Source organism: Mustela putorius, unplaced genomic scaffold (assembly GCF_011764305.1).
Source record: "Mustela putorius furo isolate JIRA1106 unplaced genomic scaffold, ASM1176430v1.1 tig00537227_pilon_pilon_pilon, whole genome shotgun sequence".
NCBI lineage: Eukaryota > Metazoa > Chordata > Mammalia > Carnivora > Mustelidae > Mustela > Mustela putorius.
Genome location: NW_025422368.1, coordinates 36,178,951 through 36,198,620, shown reverse-complemented (window position 1 = coordinate 36,198,620; position 19,670 = coordinate 36,178,951). Strand labels below are relative to the sequence as shown.

The window sequence follows — 19,670 nt, the reverse complement described above, 5'->3', positions numbered from 1 at the left end:
CCCACAGTTATGCTAACAGGCGGGCTTAGGTAAGCAAAGAAAATTTGCCCTTCTGATTCCAACATTTCACTGCCTAGCTTTTTATAAAACAAAAAAATAAACTGCCATCAACTGAAGTTTCAGGTTAGGGGCTTGGTCTGAGGGTGTTTGGAGATTTGGGCATCCTTAGCCATATTCTTTGTAGACATTGGATGTGTTTCAGTGTCCTGGCTGACCACGTTTCCCTCCAGGGGCACGTTTCTCTCCGGAGTCATTTGTCTCCCACTGGGAGACTTTTCCCTCCCCGCCCTTTGTCTATTTCTCAGACATCTGCTACACGCTTTCTCTGGGGCTTGCAGCCCAAACCATCCAGAGAGAGCTTTGTCTGCTTAGTATAACTCGTGGAAGAAGATAGACCTGATTGATTTTCACGTGCAAATATAGCAATGTTCTCGCCAGAAGCTCCATGTACTCAGTGTCGCACGCGTGAATTTATGATGCACTTGGGAGAGGGTCAGAATATTCAAAGATGAAATTAATGCCGGTCCACCCGTGCTCTGTGGTGCTGAGGTAAATGAAGGGTGTCTGGTGTCCTCTGGAGCAAGAGTTCTTCCAGCAAATGCCAAGAGGGAAAAGAGGGCTCTGCAAATTGACGCTGGAACGTGTGGATGCATATGTCTTGCCTCCTTTCAATTGGTAACGTAGACACAGGGCAGCTGGGGGAAATCAGTTAGTGGGGAGGTGTGGCAGGAGCCGTCCTCTCTCTGCCCTCCTCACTCCTTTATGGGACACCTGTACATTCTGCATACATTCAGGCACCATCTTCTAATATTCCTGTTCTTTTGTTCTTTTGTTTTGATATCGGTCTTAATATGCAAGGAACTAGGTAAATCACAATCCTTACTTCATGACACGTTATCTTCATATTTTGGTCTGTTTCAAGTGATCTAATGAGCAGCCCAGCCCCATCCCCTGAAACCAAAGCTAGGACCTTGAGAATACCCTCCATTGGACCCCATGATGGTCCTCCTTGCGTCCAATCCTCTCTCCTTCCTCCTTCTTCCTCGCATCTGATCTTCCCCAAGGTAACCGTCAGCTGAACCCTGTGTGCAACTTTCCTTCCCTGCTGTCCTTTCTGTATGCTCGCTTTCTTTCACCTGTGTGTGCTCCTAAAATGGAAAACGTTAAGGCATAAACTGTATATATGTGAAAAGGGCATCAGACTGTGTGTAATCTTTTTTACTTAATATTGTCACTGCTATCATCCGTCTATATTACTGCATGCCACAGTAGTTCATTTGCCTTGTCTGCTATATAATGTTCCACGGGGATTTTGCTCCGTTGACTCATTCACTCTCCCATTGATGGGCGTTCACATTGGTGCTAGGATCTCGGCTACGGTGAACGTGTCTGCTATAAATATTCTTGCACGTATCATCAGTTGTCCACATACGAGAGATGACTCTATGTATATGACTTCATTTTTTAGAAACTAGCAGGAGTATTATGAACTGAAGGAACATTTGTGGGAAGCACAATAAAGATAATCCTCAGTGCTTTTTATTTTAGTTGGTGTGAAGAAGTAGCAGGTCAGCTTTATATGAACAAAGACACCATCATATCTTTACTTTGTTTCTTTCACCATCGTACTGGTCCCACCCAGGACTTGGAACAATTCTGGGCACACAGTGAGTACTTTCTTTATACATAGGCTTGGTGCAGTTGGTCCTTGTTGATTTTATCAGATATTAAACTCTTTGAAGGGAAAGCTATGTTCTCATGAGCCCAGTCTTCTTTGTGTCTGATTGGGTCAGTTTTTTGCCCCTAAAGAACTTCCCATCTGGTGGGGAGAATTAAAATGCACTGTGATATGTGCTATAGAACACTTAGGTCATAGGGAAAGGGTGCTTACCATTGTCTGGGAGAGAAGATTTCTGGGAATGATGGGGGGAATGTGTTGGATCTGGTCATCAGAACATGAGTAAGAAGAGTTCACAAGGTAGATTAGGAAGGTGGATAGTGTGAACTATTTCAGGGAACTTAGAAGCATGGGAAATATGGCACACACAGGCCCTGGAAAGTGGTTGGTTTTTGACGAAAACATGCATTGTACGCAGTTTAAGTGTAGGCAGATGGGAAGTCAGATGTGCTTGTGTTTTTGTGAGTCTCTTCATCTTTGAGGACTGTAGATAGACCAAAGTCATTTTTTACTTAGTCCCACTACTAGGCATCTGGGTCTCTGGTACTTAATGACGTGCCTAACCATTCCTCTTCATGGCACATCCATTTGGCTAAGAGGGACCCAGAGGTGAGAAGACACTACTTACCTCTGGTCCTTGTTAGCCTGGTGCTTGGATGGTAGAGTTCACGTAAGTTAGGCTTCAGGAATAGTCTGTGGTCATGGAATCCTGCTTTTCCCTCCAGAGACTAGACCAAGATAACTCCCTTCTAGGGGTGGCAGAAGTACACACTGGGGAAAGCTTGCCTTCTCCTTCTGGTGGTTGTTAGCCCCAGTGCTCTTCTTCTGTCTTATCTCTTTCCCTCGTTGCTTTCCTCTATTTGCTTTCTAGCGATGGAGCTTGGGGGAAGCCACAGGGATGACGGCCTCACTTGCACCCATCCCTGACCATCTGTTCTCAGAGACTCGGCGGCTAGCAGAGGGAGTGAGGATTTCAGGGAAGAGGACCAGAGGGGGCTGGTGGACAGCAGGCGTCTCTCTCCTCAGAGAAAACAGCTAGTCCTCTGTGACCACTTCTCCTTCTAACAAGAGGGATCGTGCAGCCACTGCCCACACCAGCATATGCCCTTGGGAAGACCAGATGGATTTGTACCAAATAAAATCTTCATTGGAGTGGATGGTGGTAGAAGAATGCATTTTATTGTGCCACGGGATAATACAGTGTTCTGTTTCGGATGACTTTTGGAAAGTCTTTATTTTAGGTTCATCTCTGGAGATGTGGTTTCTTTGTATTCTTTTACCTACCTAGCAGGGTGGTTAAGAACTCAGTAGCCTTTAAAGTGGGCTAGATCTGCCTGTGTTCGAGTTCAGCTTCTGCCCCTTTTTTGCTGTGACTTTGGGCACGTTATTTAACCTTGGAGGCTCAGTTTCCTCAGCTAAGAAATGGGCCAGTGATTGTTGGCTCTCACACTGGGTTTTCATGAGGGTTATATATGCAGTAATGCATTTAAAGTAGCTTTCTATGGAGTTATTTGAATGTTGGGCTCGTGTTGCTTTTATAAAAAGGATTCGGTTCATCCTTTAAGCTGTGTCAGTCAGGTGGCCGTTGTGAAACCAAAAGGGCTGTCTTATGTGAGGCTTAATAGATTTTTTTTTTTTTTTGAGGAACTAAAAAAGGAATTTGTTTATTGAGGGCAAGAGGATGCAAACAATATAAAAATTAAAAGCTTATCTGACTTTTCTTTCTCTGCTTCTCAAATGGGGGTTGGATTTTATTTGTAAATTTTCTGAGGATCCCCAACTGCCAATGGAATCCTTTATACAGAGGGAAGCTGTGTGACAGATTCCTTAAGAGACCCTTCGGAAGAACTCTCATTGGGTAGGAGTGGTGCTCAATATCGCCTATTTCTTTCTCTTCTGCTTCATGTGTACTACAAAATAGTCATTGCATGCAATGGTGAGCCCTGCGATTAGTGAGAAGAAGCTCTGGAAGCCCACTTTGCCATCTCGGCACTGGTCGAGGTCCTTCATTATGTTGTCCACGGCCAGAGGGTCTTGCTGATTTTCCAAAAATCCAGGGAACTCCTTTTCCATGAGTACTCACAGGTCCTCCTTTGTTAAGTAGCCTTTCTCACCAGCAAACTTGTGAAATGTGAACATCATGGTTTCCATGGCATGTTCCATTTGAGATGGCATTTTGGTGAGGTCCCTTGAAACCTTGGCCCGAGGCGCAGCAGGGAAGATTGGCTGGGTGGGACACGCCCCGCCAGTGAGAGGCTTAATAGATTTTTAATATCATTCAGTGCAAAGGTTAAATAGGAGGATGATCACGTTCACAGTGGGGCACCTCTGCTTAAATGTGGCTCTCTCTTACTTTCAAATCAGGGCTTTGAAAACCTCCTTCTCTAGAAACATTCCCAGTGAAACCTGCCCCCGCCCCCCAATTGTTGTCTCTGTTTGCTACAGCCTTCTCTCTGCTTTCATATTTTAGCTCTGCAAAGTCATAATCGTTTATCCACATGGATTTTTATGTGTGTTCATCCTGTCTCCCCCCTTAGAAGACGTATCCTTTCCTTCCCTGTGGAAATACCATGCTCCCTTTCCTTAAGGAGCTGGGAGAGAATCCAGCTCGATGTTCATTATGGCTCCATGTATCACTGTGCTTCTCTTCCCTTCGTTCACTATGTGGTTAAAAAGCAAAATGGGGAAATGGTCATGCAGAGATGGTGGATGTCCCTTAGTGTATGTCATCTGTAACTTCTGTGTACTGAATTTCACTGAAATGTGTCAAAAGATACTGAAGACAGGCCTCTGTGAAACACTGAATTTTCTGGCATTTTCAAACTTCAATTGCATATATTAGACTCATTGTCATGAACTGGAAGTACATTGTCCTTCCTTTTCATGATGTTATCAGATTGAGCTCAGGTTCAGAGGACTCTTAGAAAAATTAGTGTGGTAGGAGGTGTGCCTGGGTGGCTTGGTCGGTTGAATGTTGGACTTTTGGTTTCGGCTCAGGTTTTGATCTCAGGGTCATGGGATGAAGCCCCATGTAGGGCTGTGCTCGGCAGGGTGTCTGCTTGAGAATTCTCTCCCTCCGTCTTCCTCTGCCCCTGCCCCTAGCACACGCTCTCACTCTCTCTCTCACTAAAATAGATAAATAAATCTCCAAAAAATTATTGTGGTGTGAGCAGATTCTAGGGGATTGAAATAGAGATTTCTCTAGCCTAGGTTACTTAGCACTCTAAGAGTTGAATAGTGAAGTGGCAGATGCGGACAGGGATCAAACAGTATGGAGAAAGCTGGGGAAAAGAGCGACGAGGAGACGAATGGGAACCGTCCCCACAAAGGCCATTGCTCTGAAGCAGTTGGAATTCTTTCATTTGACTTTGGGACCCTTCCTGCAAGGCAGGGGAGTTTGTCCTGGGCGCTCTCTGCTTTCCCTGGATTCAGGGTTCCCCAGCAGAAGGGAGCTGTATTAATGATCCTGTCCAGTTGTGCTCTTCCAGGGGGCTCTTCCACGAGGTGGAGAGAATGCTGATGGTTTGAGCTAGGAGGAGAAGGGCTCGTGTTGTCAGCAACACTTATCCTTTCTCAGTGTAATCAGGTTTCATCTGACAGGTCCCCTGAGATGTGGAATCAGAGCCCCAGGAGTTTCCCAGGACACACACTTGTAACTGTCCTCATCTGGTAGCCAGGTAGGGTGCCTTGAGGTCCTAGTGGCCCCCTCCTACCCTTCGTTCTCCCTCCTGTGCTGGCTGACCTGGGGGCATCCCGAAGGGCTGCAGGAACCTCAGCCACTCCTCTTGCCCCCTTACCTGGCTGTGGGTTCAGCTCTGGGGACTCGTGTGTTTGGCAGTCCTTAGTGTGCTCGGTTGGCTTTCCCCACGTTCCCAGTGACTTCTGTTTTTAATCATCCACTTGTGGAATGTTCACAAGAGTCTTGTGGTCCTACTGCCTAATTGACCTCCTTCATTTTAGAGGTAAGGACCCTGAGGCCCCGGGAGGGAACATAATAGGCCTGCAAAGGTAGGTTTTGGTTAAAGGCAAATCCAGGACCAGAACCTGAATTTCTGGAATCCTTGTTCAGGGCCTTTTCCATTTCTCTCTTCCACTTGGTGTTGTCAGACTTCCAGAACCCCTCTGTTTTTGGCCAATGAACCTCCAGCATCTGGGAGAATAGACGTTTCTATGAAAACCCAATTTTAAACCTATTTTTTTTCCAGTGAGAATACATTACTTTGATAATCAAAAGAGAAAATAAAGCTTAGTTAAGGAGTTTGCTAGAAGCAAAGGCAAGGCTGCAGCCTCTTTTACATGGCATGCGGAGGAGAGACGTTGATGGAGGAGACGCTGGAGGAGAGGCAGTAAGCAAGGCACTTAGGCTGTGGGCTCTGAAGAGCCTCCCTCTGGTGCTTGCATACACCTCTGATCCCTGCTCAGAGAGGCCTTCCAAGGCCACCCTTTTGAAATAGCAACGACCCAACTACCTCTAAACAATCCTTTCTGTCCCCTTCACCGCTCTGTTTTCCTGTAGGGCCCTTGTCACTCTCTGACATTGATTCTAGTTGTTTTTTACTTCAAATATGTCCCCTTCCACTCTTATGGAAGCCCCACGGGAATGAGGACTTTGGTCCCCTTTGTTCACTGCTGTATCACCAGCGCCCAGAGCAGTGCCTGGAACACAGTAAGCAAATATTTCTTGAAATGGTGAATGGAACTTTGGGCAAGGAACCCAATCTTTCTGTGCCTTACTTTTCTTGAGAGTAAAAATAGGGATTAAAAATAGAGCCTTGCTAGAGGCTTCCAGCTATGGAGTGGGTAAGTCATGGGGATGAAAGGGAACACAGTCGGTGGTATTGTCATCGTGCTCTATGGTGACAGATGGTGGCTACATTTACGATGAGCAGAGCATAAGGTGTAGAGACGTTGAATCACTCTGTTGCACACCCAAAACTCATGTAACTTCGAGTGTCAGCTGTATTTCAATATCAAAAAAATTGAGCCTACCTCACAGAGTTGCAGTGACAACTAGAGGAGTTAGTTAACTTTTCCAAAGCCCTGGGAACCAGCCTGGCACTTAGTAGATGCTCAGTAAAAGGTTCTCTGTTATTATCATCATTGTTAAATATTTGACTTCCTTACTAGACTGTAAATTCCCTGAGGACAGAGGCTGTTTCTCTTACGTCATCTTTTTATTCCCAATAGCGAAGTGATTAACATGAGTGATATTTAGCATTTGTTAAATCGATAAACAAATTACGGAGAAATTGTGGGCGATACCTCTGTAAATATTTGTTAAATTTAAATACATCGTTTTCCTTCTTGTCTTTTTCTTCAAGCTGCCGTTGGTGAATCTTCTTGAATAACATGATTATATTGTGCCTTAGCTCATCCCTGAAGCAGTGGGGCCAATCGTTTTGTTGTTGTTGTTGCCATGACTCAGCTGAGTTTGTTGGGGATTGACAGTGGCAGAAGCTTTGTGAATGATGGAGGTCACGTCAGCCTCTAAGACACAGGGTGGTTACCTGGGGTCTCGTCCATTCATAGTTGGTAATTCACTGAAATGCTTTCCTGGGAAAGGGGGTGCTTACCAAGGCTGCAGGCGTTAGAGCAGACAGATGCAGGAAAAGATGAAAGAGCAGGTTTTGAGGGAAACGTACTCCTCCTCTCTGTTCGCAAGAAATAGTTTAAAGGTTGTAAAAAGATTCTGCTTCTAAACTAGAACCAGTCATTTGAATTCCGTGGGCCTCACAGTTTTTCTGGTAAAATGAGAGAATGGGACAAGGAAATCTCAAAGGAACCTTCTTACTTTTGAAATTCCCTGATTCTCTGGAAAATGTTGAAGAAGGCCCTAGACTAATGAAGAATTTAAGGGCAAAGTTTTGAGTGGAGACTCTGATAAAATGGAAGAGGGGTGTTGCCGCAGGAGGGAGCATTGGATGAGGGGCTAAGTGGCGCAGAGTGTGCATCTGTGAGAGGGACTGGAAAATTAGAGTGTTTAAATAGAAAATGAACTCAGAACCCACATCTTACCAAAAGGCTTTTCTGATCTCCTGGCCTGGGTCAGTTTATTTAATGTGAACTAAGTTGCATGTTAGCTGTCCAATCTGGGTGTCTCATTTGTGAAACTTTCCCATAACTAAATCCCGGGAGGTTTCCAATCATGCCCATAAGGTAATGCAATTTGGCAAGAGGATTTGGACCTTGACAAAAATCTCTTGCCCAATTTGGTTTCCAGAAAGGCTGACTTACCTAATTTGAAAATAAATTGAAAACAAAACCTTTGGTTGTTACTTGTTTGATGAAATGCCACAGAAAGCTATGTTGCTTTTTTTCTCATACCCCATTACTGTGGAGAAGATTGTTATAGTATCTGTCCTTGGTTTTACTGTCCTTTCCTGCCATAATGCTCCCATAAGCCTAAATCACTACAGCAGTGATGCTTAATCCTAGGAATCCTTCCTTGTGTGTGTGTGTGTGTGTATTTTGTACCACTGCATTCCCTATCTCCATATTAATATTTGCGTTCTATGTCTATGTAACAAATCACCACAGACTTAGTGGCTTAAAATGACACATGTTTACTTTCGTGTAGTTTCTGGGGGTCAGGAATTTGGACACAGTTTATTTGGGTCATTCACTTCGGGTATCACAAGGCTGTAATTAATGTATTAGTCACGGCAATGGTCTCATCTGAGGCTTGACTGGGGCAGAATCTACTTTTATTGGCAAATTACTAAAAGTGCTAAAGTACTTAGCACTTGTGGACAGAGGATTTCAGTTACTTGTTAGCTCTTGGCCAGAAGTGGCCATCAGCTCTTTACCATGTGCCTCCCAACCCAGGCATCTCACACAAGGCAGCTTGCTCCTTCCAAACTAGTAAGGGAGTTTAATGTTTTCCTGTAGCTCAACTTTCTTTATAGGTCTTATCCCAGTTTTTCCCTATTATCCTTATAAGGTAAGATAGAAGTAGGGAGAACCAAGAGGCTTCAAATAAGCTAAATGAAAAATTAAAAATAGAAATACCATATGATCCAGTAATTCCACTACTGGATATTTACCCAAAGAAAACAATACCCTCCCGCCCCAAGTCAAAAAGGTACATGCACCCCTGCATTGATGCAGCATTATTTGGAATAGCCAAGATATGAAAGCAATGTAAGTGTCCATGGATAGATGAATGGATAAAAAAGATGTCATGTATGTGGGCAATGAAATATTTCTCAGCCATAAAAAAGAATGAGATCTTGTCATTTGTGACAATGTGGATGAACCTAGAAGGTACTATGCTAAGTGTAGTAAGTCAGACAGAGAAAGACAAATGCCATGTGACTTCACTTATGTATGGAATCTAAAACAAAACAAAACAAAACCCCAAATAAACAAAAGAAGCTAACTAAAAAATTACAGAGAACAAACTCTAGTGGGTTGCCAGAGGGGAGGGAGGGAGGGGGATGGGCAAAATAGCTGCAGGGTATAAACTTCCAGTTATAATATAAATAAGTTACTGGGATGAAAAGTATAAATGCCCCCTCCCATCTCCAAAGGCTAAGTGAAATGTCTAAGGTTGCAAGTGGCCAGTGGTTGCATTGGAATTAGAATACAAGTTGGGGTGCCTGGGTGGCTCAGTGGGTTAAAGCCTCTGCCTTCGGCTCAGGTCATGATCCCAGGCTTCTGGGATCCAGCCCCACATCAGGCTGTCTGCTCAGCGGGGAGCCTGCTTCCCGTCCCCTCTCTCTGCCTGCTTCTCTGCCTACTTGTGATCTGTCTGTCAAATAAATAAAATCTTAAAAAAAAATAATAATACAAGTTGATCAGTAAAAGAAAAATTGGCATTTTCTAAATATTTACTACATTCCAGATACTGCACAAAGAGCTCTATGTTGCTACGTGCTCATTCAGCTCTCCATGCAATGCTCTGAGCTAGGTATCGGTATTGATGAAATACTTAATGGGTGGGGAAATCAAGGGCTGGAGAGGTTATATAACCTGCCCAAGGTTTGCAGACAGAAAATGCCCAGGTTTGAACACCTGAAGGCAGATTCCAGAAGCCACTACCATCCTGCTCTGAAAATCTTTCCATTTGCACATAATGCTACCCGTATTGAGAATTCTTCCTTTCTTTTGTCAGGTGCTTAATCCACTGCAGTATTGCAAAGGGTTCGTTGTAATAGATTGCTCCTTTGAAAGTGTATCAATAAAATGGAGGGACAGTGTTCTTTCTTTTCTGCTTGAGCCAGGCTTTCTCATTTTTTTTCTCAAGACATATGGGACAAATTGAAGGAAACCAGGATTTGGTGGGATTTGCATGTATTAATAACACTTTTGCCGCATACACACCCAAAAAATGAAACTTACAGAGTCCTCAGAGTTGATAAAATGCAGCTTGTTCATTTTAATTCATTTAAAATGTTCATTTTCAGTTAAGCACTATGCGTTGCATTATTTCATAAAACACCAAGGACCTGGGAAAGACAGAAAAGGTCTATTTTCCATTCTCTAAAACCACTTATGTGGATGGATCTTGTTGAGTGAGACATGTGTGCAATTTGATTTGAGCATTAGAAACTGATATTTTAGAGTAAAATAACCTAGTTGTGTGTGTTTCTTCTATATTTCTGGAAACCTAGAGCGTTATCCTGCAAGATAGGTTAAAATGTAGAAGTATAGAGAAAAAAGTAAAATACAGAGGTCTGTTGATGATTGAACTTTTTCTTGAGTAGCAACAGATGGTGGTCAAGAGAATGGAAAAATATTGTACTGGGTGAGATCCAGTCAAACACCCAAATGTGTTGTGGCTGTCCTTCAGATTATATAACATGTAGAATGGCAGAGTCCTCCAGCTGGGAGGACGTTAGACCATACTGAGGACCCCACTTCATTGGCTGGAACGGGTGCAAAGGTGAAAGTAGGTCAAGGTCATGTATCTAACTTCCTTCATTAAATGCTTATAAATTTGCCTTCCCTGAACTCATGTTGGAAACCTTTCTTGAACTTATTGTCCTTTCTCCTATACTACATTTGAATTTCTTTTTATAAACCTCAATTCAAATCAGCATAGCGCATAGTTATTTGAGTGTATGTCTCATTCTCTGTAGGCTTCCTTAGACTATTTATAATTAACTTTAATCTCCTTCCAGTACCTAGCATGAGGCGGGGGACATTGAAGGTTCTCAGTTCTTACCGTGGACAGCAGAGCTTACCACCATTAGTGCTAAAACTTCCATGTTAAGTTTTTGAGGGAGATCCCCTCATTCTAGGAATCTGAGAGTTGGTGAACAAAATCAAGTCCACGGTACCCCTGTCTTCACGTTCTTATTTTTTTTGTTGTTGTTGTTCTGTTTTTACCTAATTTTTTTTCTCAGCCCATCTTTTCCACTTAAAAATTATAGCAAAATAACATAAAATTTACTATTTTAACCATTTTTATGTGTACAATTTAGCATCACTAAGTACAGTCACACTGCTGCATGACCGTCTTCCACCATCCACATTTAGAACGTTTTCTTCTTCCCTAGCTGAAACTCCATACCCATTAAACAATAACCCCACTGCCCCCTGCCCTCCCCAGTTTGGTAGCCCCCATTCTCCTTTCGACTTTGACTCTCCTAGGTGCCTCTCATAAATGGAGTTCTACAGTATTTGCCTTGGGGTGGCTGGCCTCACTCACTTGGCCTGTGTTTTGTGGTTCGTCCATGTTGTAGCCTGTGTCAGAATTTCCTTCTTTTTGGTGCCCTCCATTGTCTGTGAAGACTCAAGAGTCTCCGTGCTTTTAGTTTCTGTAGCCAGAGGTCCATTTTTCTTCCAGGCCTCTCCTTGGCCTCTTGGTGAGAGGACAGTTCCAAAGGCATGTCTTGACTCCCTGAGTGGTGCTCTTTGGCAGAGCTGACCAGTGAAACTGAGGCACTTCATGTCGGTGTAACATGGCAGCACCTGGTGCATGTCAGGGGATCTGCCTGTGGTCTCTTGGTAGCAGAACTCAAACAAGACTTTCATAAACAGTATAAACTTACATTTTGAAGAACAAAGCTGAGTTGGCCTCAGAAACCATCCTCGGCATGGCCATCAGAGCCTATGTAAATGGTCCATAAAGAACTTGTTTCTTCATGAAGCTCACCAGGAAAAAGACACAGTCCCTGCCTGTATGCAGTTTATATTCTAAGGTGTGAAATGTCAGAAATGACTCTGGAGAATTTGAAAAAATGAATTTAGTTAGGAGTCTTAAAAAGTGATCATGTAAGGAGGACCCCGAATTTTCAGAGACAGAAAGGGAAAACATTACTTGGTACAAGTATTGAAAGAATAAACCTAGGAGTCCTTAGTTGACTAAAAGCTGATTGGGAAAAAGTGCTGAAATATACTAAAAATAATACAAGTTTCAAGGAAAATAACCCTTTTGCTAACCTTTGCATTAGTCAGTTCCTTATTATTTTTTCCTGTTTTAGTCACTCTTTAGAAGAGTGTGTATAAATATAGAAGTTGAAGAGAAGTGTGATAAAAATAATTGAAGATGTAGAGAACATGGGTTTTAAAAGAAAAGGTTAGAGAAATTTGGGGAATAGAATGGCTGCCTAAAAAAAAATCATAAGACTACTTATGGGTGAGCCAATGTGAATGAGACCAAGAAGTTTAAAACACACTCTCTCCCTCTGTGGGACTTTAATCTACTGTCAGGTTTTTGTTGAGTAGATCAGTTTTTTTTTTTAATTTCCTTCTCCCCACCAGCCAATTTCCCAAGAACACTGAGTTGAAGGAAATGCTTGTGAAGTTGTGGGAGATATTTCAAAACGATCCACAGAGCCTAGCGGAGTGCCTTGTAACTACCCATTGGGAGATGAGTTTCCTTCCTGGCAGGCAAGAGGGTTGAGCAGGAGAGCTTCCTGAAGGAATCTGGACTGAATGATGTCAGTTATGTAACTCCTTTTTATTTTAAGATTAAAAGGAAATTTTAGAAAGAGCTAGGTAATTGCCCTGTGAGTCTAAGAGTCCACATTTAAAATATGTGTACTTCTAAGGTATTGAAAATAAAGAAGAAAGGCCCTCTTGGTCACTCCAGAGTATTTTCGGGTCCTCCTCCTGTTGTTTTTAATCTGACTCTTGTTTGTCCCTTCCTTAGTAGTTATTACAGCTTGCAGATATTTTGTTTGTCTGTTTATTCTTTGTTTTGTCTGTCTCGCCATCACAAGGTAGGCACCTGAGAACAGGGACCGGGGACTGTTTAGTTCTTTATTGTATTTCTCGCATCAAGCAGAGCATTGACACACAGTAGGTGCTCAAGACAAACTGATTTCACGAAGGAACCGTTCAAGAGTGGGGAAGAGGGAGGAAGGGACAAGCGCTGGGAAATCAGTTAGTGGACTTTAAAGGCCTTGAAGGGACAGTAGCCTGGGGGTTATATAGGGAAGGAAGAGAGGAGGGAGCAAAAGAAGGGGAAGGGGAGTCCATCACAGGCCATTTTCCTGTTGTTGTGGGTATGTTAGTTAAGAATATGCTAAAAATGGTAGCCATAGAGTGTCCTATAAAACATGGGACACAGCATGGGCTAGTGCCCAGACACACCAGCTCCGGGAAACAGTTCATGAGGATTCGCCACTGGGTGAAGTTGGTTCATGTTTTCTAAAACAGCCAAAGACTCTCTGAAAAGCAAGTTTTCCTGGTGTGTAAATTAGTTGGAGATTTTAGTGGTGGTGGTGGTGGTATGTGTGCATGTGTGTGTGTTTCAAGCATCTGACTCCTTTATTTGTATTTTCTGCCCTGGCCTTCAGATATTTTTTGAGCGGTTTTAGATTAGATAATCTGCATTGGGATAATGGAGCAATTTTGTAGTGAACTGGCTCCTGGCTCCATGCTTTGGACTAGTCGATTCTTCTTGGCCTGACTAGCCAAAAAAAAAAAAAAAAAAAAAACAACTTGATTTAGTCTGGTCTGGTCTGTTGTAGTGTGACTTAAGGACATGAAGTCCTAAAACACAAGCCTATTAATGAAAGGGTAAAACAAAGTTTCAAAAGAAAATCACCTCTTCCCAAACAAGCAGTCCTCTCCAAATCTAAATAATTTCACCTTCCAAACTGTCCCATGGGGATGGAACTTTTGAGGGAAATTTGTTTGAACCATGGGGTTCCCTCATACCTTGAATATTCTCAGGGGAAGCCTGGAGTGTAGCAAAGACCAACCTTTATCAGCCCACCAAGCTCTCTCGCCATCTCCATACGTCTCACCAAGAGAAGGCAGGCTGGGAGTCCGTCCAGCTGCTACTGCTGAAGTCCTTTTAATAGGGGTAAATGAAAGTGAGAGCCTTGAACCTGTGGTCTTTTCCAGAATAGTTTTTAGGGATGTACTGTCGTGGTGGGAGCCCCACCCCCTCCGCTTCCATGGTTTTATAAATCTTTGGAGGACCTCTTTGGGACAGGGATGATAAGAAGCAAATGTTCCTTCTGCCCATGTCCCTTTGTCTGAGCTCTTGATGTCCTCAGACCCCACGTTCACGTTGGGGAAAGGAATGAAAATAACAGGGCCTTTCATTTATAAAGCAGCTTTTAAAATATTTGCTTTTGTTATCTTGTTCCATCCTGATAATAGCCGTGTGAGAAAAGCAGGGTGCGTTCTTACCGTCCTTGTGTACATGCGGAAAAACTGATGCACAAAGTATTTAGTGAAAGGGCAGAGCAGGGACCGAACGCTGTGTCTTCTTGCTGGGAAAACAAGCACAAGTGCATAATCGTCTTTCTGCAAAGAGTCCTGAAGAAAAATTTCAAAGAGGAGGGAGTCCAATGGGGTGTATTTCAGCTTTTTAAATTTTTTTCTTTGGTGAAAGAGTGAATCGACATCCTCAGAGCCTCTGGGGTGGGGAGCCCTCCTTACCCTTGAGGTCTCATCGAGAGTCACTGAGTGCCCTGGGGCCCCGAGTTCAAGTGCTAAAGACAGTAGGGCCCACAAGACTTTGGAGAGCAGGACAGATCCAAGACCAAGTCTTTTTTTTTTTTTTTAAAGATTTTATTTATTTATTTGTCAGAGATCACAAGTTGGCAGAGAGGGCAGGCAGGTTGGGGGGGAAGGAGGCCCCCTGCCAAGCAAGGAGCCCGATGCAGGGCTCCATCCCAGGATCCTGGGATCATGACCTGAGCCGAAGGCAGAGGCTTTAACCTAGGCGCCCCCTGAGACCAAGTCTTAAGTATTAATTGAGCACTAAGGAATTCTGAAATGGACAGGTGGAGAGAATCCCCGTACAGCTTGCTTCTCTGGTAGGCAGTTGCTTCTACCAGGCCCGGTTCCAGAACGATGGCTTCCATAGGTGTATCTGTTTGCTTTCTGATGGGACATACAGTTTACCTTTCGAGTTCTATAAATGGAATTAGGGGTGAAGCCTTGACTTTGTTGGACAGAGGACCTGCAAGTTGGTTTCTCAAGTTGGTTTTTCTCCTCCACAGTGAACATTTTGTACAGTCAGGTAGACCTTTCTGCCAGAGGACCAACTCTTGGGTGTTTGGAAAGGAAGACAAACCTGTATTTTGTAGAAAGGGCCTATTGTTCCTGGGGAGTGGCTGTAGCCAACTTCTTGGGCTCCTTGGCTGACTGTGAAGAAGGAACTGAAGTCAGAATGCTAATCACTGACTTGCACAGACATCAACAATCAGACCTCAGGGAACTCATACGGAAGTAAACAGAAGTACTCCATTTCAGACTCTAGAAGAGGAGCAGTTGTGTCAAAGAGGCTCAAGACGAAAAAAATGTGTTGGTGAGGGGACAAAAAAAATCTCATTCCCTGCTTCTCAAACGGGTAGTCTTAAAAGAAGAATCCTGAGGTGTGAGCTCACTAGCCATTCCCATGTTTGATGTGGCCGGCAGGCTTCTTCTTGGAGAGGTGATCTCCTGAGCCCAGAGCCAGCGCAGGCTGGTGAGGACCTCACCCTGACTGGATTGCAGGGTTTCTCTGTGTGAGCTGGACACAGACTTTCACATTCTCGTCGTGCACTGCATTTCCATTGATCCATTTCCTATTCTCGTTTGTTCCCTCTCATGCCAAACAACAGGCTGCTGTTGAGAATTCTGTTATCAGAATTCTGATACGTGAGGAATTTTGGAATTGTTGGAACCAGCGTGTTGCTGTGAGTGGTGGGTCCTCGGAAGTGTTCTCAGTTTGGTTTAGCCCCTGATGATTTTTCCTTCTCTTGATGTAAGGAGATGATCATTCTCCCCACTCCCCACCCACCCCCAAATTACTGCTCTTCAACATCCTTCATGTAGATTTATGTATTCTAATCTGGGCCTGTCTTTGAGTTAGTGCCAATTTATACAAATTCCAAGTCATGGATGTGGCAGGTGGGTAAAATGATCTCTCCTAGAATGCATGGTGGAAACAGCAGTGGCCGTGGCATGGGGAGACCTGGTTCTACTTCTGCCAGTGACCTTCCTGTGACCTGAAGTGTCACTGAGCGGGTCGTGTCACCTTACATGGCCATAGTCACCTGTTATTGACAAGGCTGGGCTAGAACGTGGTTACAGTAATTCTCATCTCAGTCTCCCCTCCTTCTAGATTAGACCTTAGAATGTGACCTTACCAGGAGCCATTTATAAGCCATTTGAAGTCTATCCAGTAGTTGTGTTTATGATTCTCTCAGCCTTATTCCGTGAACTTTGGCAAGTAGAGAAGTTATCCCATCTGTTACTCTCTCTTCCTCCGCTCTGTGCTGTGGATACATCAAATGCTGTAACTTGCTCTCCAGGTGAACCTTTGTTTCCAGTGAGAGGACGCTCTCACACGCACCCTTGACCTCACATCACCGAAATTAGAAGAGGTCAGAGCTGGGGTGCCTGGGACAAATAGGAACATCTCAAGTTTAGGGTTGAGGAGTCCTGATGAGAAAAATTAACAGTGTGGATAAGGGATTTAAAGACCCATAAAGCAGTCCTCACTGTTGGCCATTTTGGGGAGTCCCATTGTCTTCCAAGCTATTGTCTTGACCAGCCAGGAAACTTGCTGAAAGGTGGGCAGTTTGCTGGAAGTGCCACACGCCATACTGTGTTCTCTTAAGGAGCCGTGGGGCTGCAGCACCGCGCCCCTAGGAGGGGCTTCCCACCGGCTGCTCGCAGTCTGCACGTCACAGATGATTGAGATTTTCACCAGTCTGCTGGGCACCCCTCCGCGAGCCTTGCTGTGTCATCCTTGTTAGCCTGGGGCCTGTATATAGCATCATGCCAAGTGGGGTAGGCATTGTCTCACTGCAGGCTTGTGAAAATCGGATGTGTGACCCTGCCTGGCTTCTCACCCCTCAGGCCAACTTTTGGAGTCTTTCGGACTTTCTGCGTCACTGGGACCCCGGGGCTGCTCAGGCAGCTCTGCTTTCTTGCTGACATCTTTTGGTTACCTTTGCCCCCGCCCTCACTCCCACCCCACAAACCTTGTTTTTCAGCCATCAGGGAGTTTATTTTTATTTTATTTTTTTAAGTTACTCAGACATTCAACCACACTTGGGGGCCGGCGGGTGGTGGGGGGGAGATACAAACGGCTGTAAGAAACTTCCCCAAAATGTAAGGGACTTAAAATCCACTTGAAGACGGGAGGCCCAAGTGTGTGAAAAGTCACCTTAGTGGTATTAGCTCACGGATGAAGTAGATGGTATGATCGGAGAAGGAGAGATTTCTATTCAGGAGTGATCGGGAAGGGCTCTGTTGAGGTAGTGGTCTCGCTCCATGGCCTGAAAGCTCAATTTTCTCCTCTTTATATGTAACATCTGAGATTATCTCCCTCTATATCTATTATCCCTATGGCTCTGAGTGGTGGGTCCAGTATACAATAAGATACAATAAGAAGCTCTGTGAGTTACAAAGTATAACAATAAAATGAAAACCTCTGAACCTACCACCTAATTTAGGAACTAGAACATTCCCAGTACTACCGCCCTGCCTTTGTGCATCCCTCCCATTCCAGCCCTGCCTTCCCACCCAGTCTTGAAAGTCAAGCCATGGTCTTAAATTTCATGAAGTTTATTCCCGTGCTTTCATTTTTTTCTTTTTTGAAAGTCCATGTAGACATCCTGTGTTTTCTTTGGAGAGCTAGCTCATAATCTTCTGTGATACGGGTTCTTTGAAGGCAGAATACCTGGGGCATATGGGAGGGTCAATTTTACATATAGGTTCCCCTGCTATCCAAAAGTAGAGCGTTCCTACAAAAACCTTCTTAAGCTGAAATGATGTAATGTGAAGGGGTAGGTACCATTAATTTTATGGAAAAAGTTTTGAGTATTCCCAAACCCAAAATATAACGTCCCTCAGGCTTTTCTGATGTCTTAGGATATAGGTACATCTTGCTAATTGACCCCAGAAAGAAACTGAGATCAAGTACGGATGCTCACAGACACAGTTCAAAGCTGCGGCCACTTGATGCTGAGATGCTGAGTGTGGCTGCTGGGGCACAAGCTGGTGGGGTCCCTCTCATTGCTTGGGATATTCTGCTTTTGTAATCGCTTGCTGCAAAGCAAACACTGAATGCGATTTCCATTTTTCTCCTTTTCTCGTAAAAGGGAAAATCCTCTTCAGATTTCATTTGGTTAGTGGAGACAGGTCCTAACAGAGGTCTTTTGTAAAAGTGAGGTGGTGTAGCGCGAAGTTTTGGAAAGTGGGGGATACCTGTGTTTACTTGGCTGGGCCGCGGTGCTTGGCTTTGTAGTCAGACATTATTTTGGATGTTTCGATGAAGGTGTTTGTGGACGAGATTAACATTATAATTGGTAGACTTTGAATAAAGCAGGTTGCCCTTCATGATGTGGGTGGGTCTCGTCCAATCAGTTGAAGGCCCAAAAAGACCAAGCACCACCGCCAACGCACCCCCCACCCCCGCCAACCTGTTGCCCTGAGCAAGAGGGAGTGCGGCAGCCCCTGCCTTCAGACTTGAACTATAGCATTGCCTGCTGCCTGGGTTCCCAGCCTGCCAGCCCACCCTGCAAATTTTGTACTTGCCAGCTTCTGCAAGCGTTATGAGCCAATTCTTTAAAATAAATTTCTTCACACACACACACACACACACACACACACACTCGTATTGGTTGTGTTTCTCTGACTAATACAGCCAAGCACAGCTTTCTGCATGCCGTGTGGGTAGCATTACAGACTTGGTTTGCAGAGTATTCTTTCGTCAGGAGATCAGCAGTCTATTAGTCACGTACTAGGAAAGCATTTGGCTGATCCTGGCCTAGGCCGTGGAAGGGAAATCTTGATTTTTCTGTAGAAGCAATGCCCGCTCTGTCTTTTTTTGGGAGTGCTCTTTTCTCCTGGGTAGTACTCTATCCCCTTCCAAAGCTTTTCCTGGGTCACTCAGATACCCACGTTCACCCACCATCCACCCCAGTTCACCCATCCCTTCTCAACAGCGTGTGCACAAGCAGATCTGTGCATGTGTGTTTCTGTGCCTTCTGCTGGAACCTGGCTCTCCTTGTTACCAGGAAAGACCTTTCGCCTCTCTGAGCCCCCATCCCCAAATCTGTTGCAGGGTTGGGGGGGCCATCAATCTGCGTCTGTTGCATGTCCCTGTATTCCAGGTACTGATCGAGGTGCCTTACCTGTTTATTGCACATCCATCCTTCAACAAGCCCGGGTGGTAGCTACTCTCCTCATGATGACTTTGCAGTGAGAAACCAGCAGGAAAGTTACAGAGATGGGATTTGAATCCAGGCAGGGTGCCTGCCCCCCCACAGCCCCGAGCCCCTTGCTCCTAACAATTTTTTTAAACATACTATAAGCTGAAAAGTATCTGAAATATGAGATACAGCTATTATTAAAATATACCCTTGCCTTGGGGCCCTGTGCTCTGCTAGTTGATAGCTAGGGCATTCGAGGAGCTGATCCAAGCTAATGAGGTCACAGGTAGGAATGTATTGCCCTTCCTGGAAAGCTCTGATTCTGTGACAGAAGGCTGGCAGTCACAGTTCCTGAGCACCAAGGAAAAGTTCTAGAGGGGCCCCTTAGGACGTGACAGTTAGTGGCATCTCCTTAGGTCACACCCAAAAACCCACCA

The 19,670-nt window shown here is 44.4% G+C and overlaps 1 protein-coding gene and 1 pseudogene across 3 annotated transcripts in view; one reads left to right on the top strand and one right to left on the bottom strand.

Annotated features, from left to right (window-relative positions):
• The window catches only part of ETV6 (ETS variant transcription factor 6), a 232,567-nt gene that overhangs the window by 34,381 nt on the left and 178,516 nt on the right, over positions 1–19,670 (top strand). The gene's annotated exons all lie outside the window — the stretch shown is intronic.
• On the bottom strand, positions 3,412–3,877 carry LOC101694401 (annotated as a pseudogene).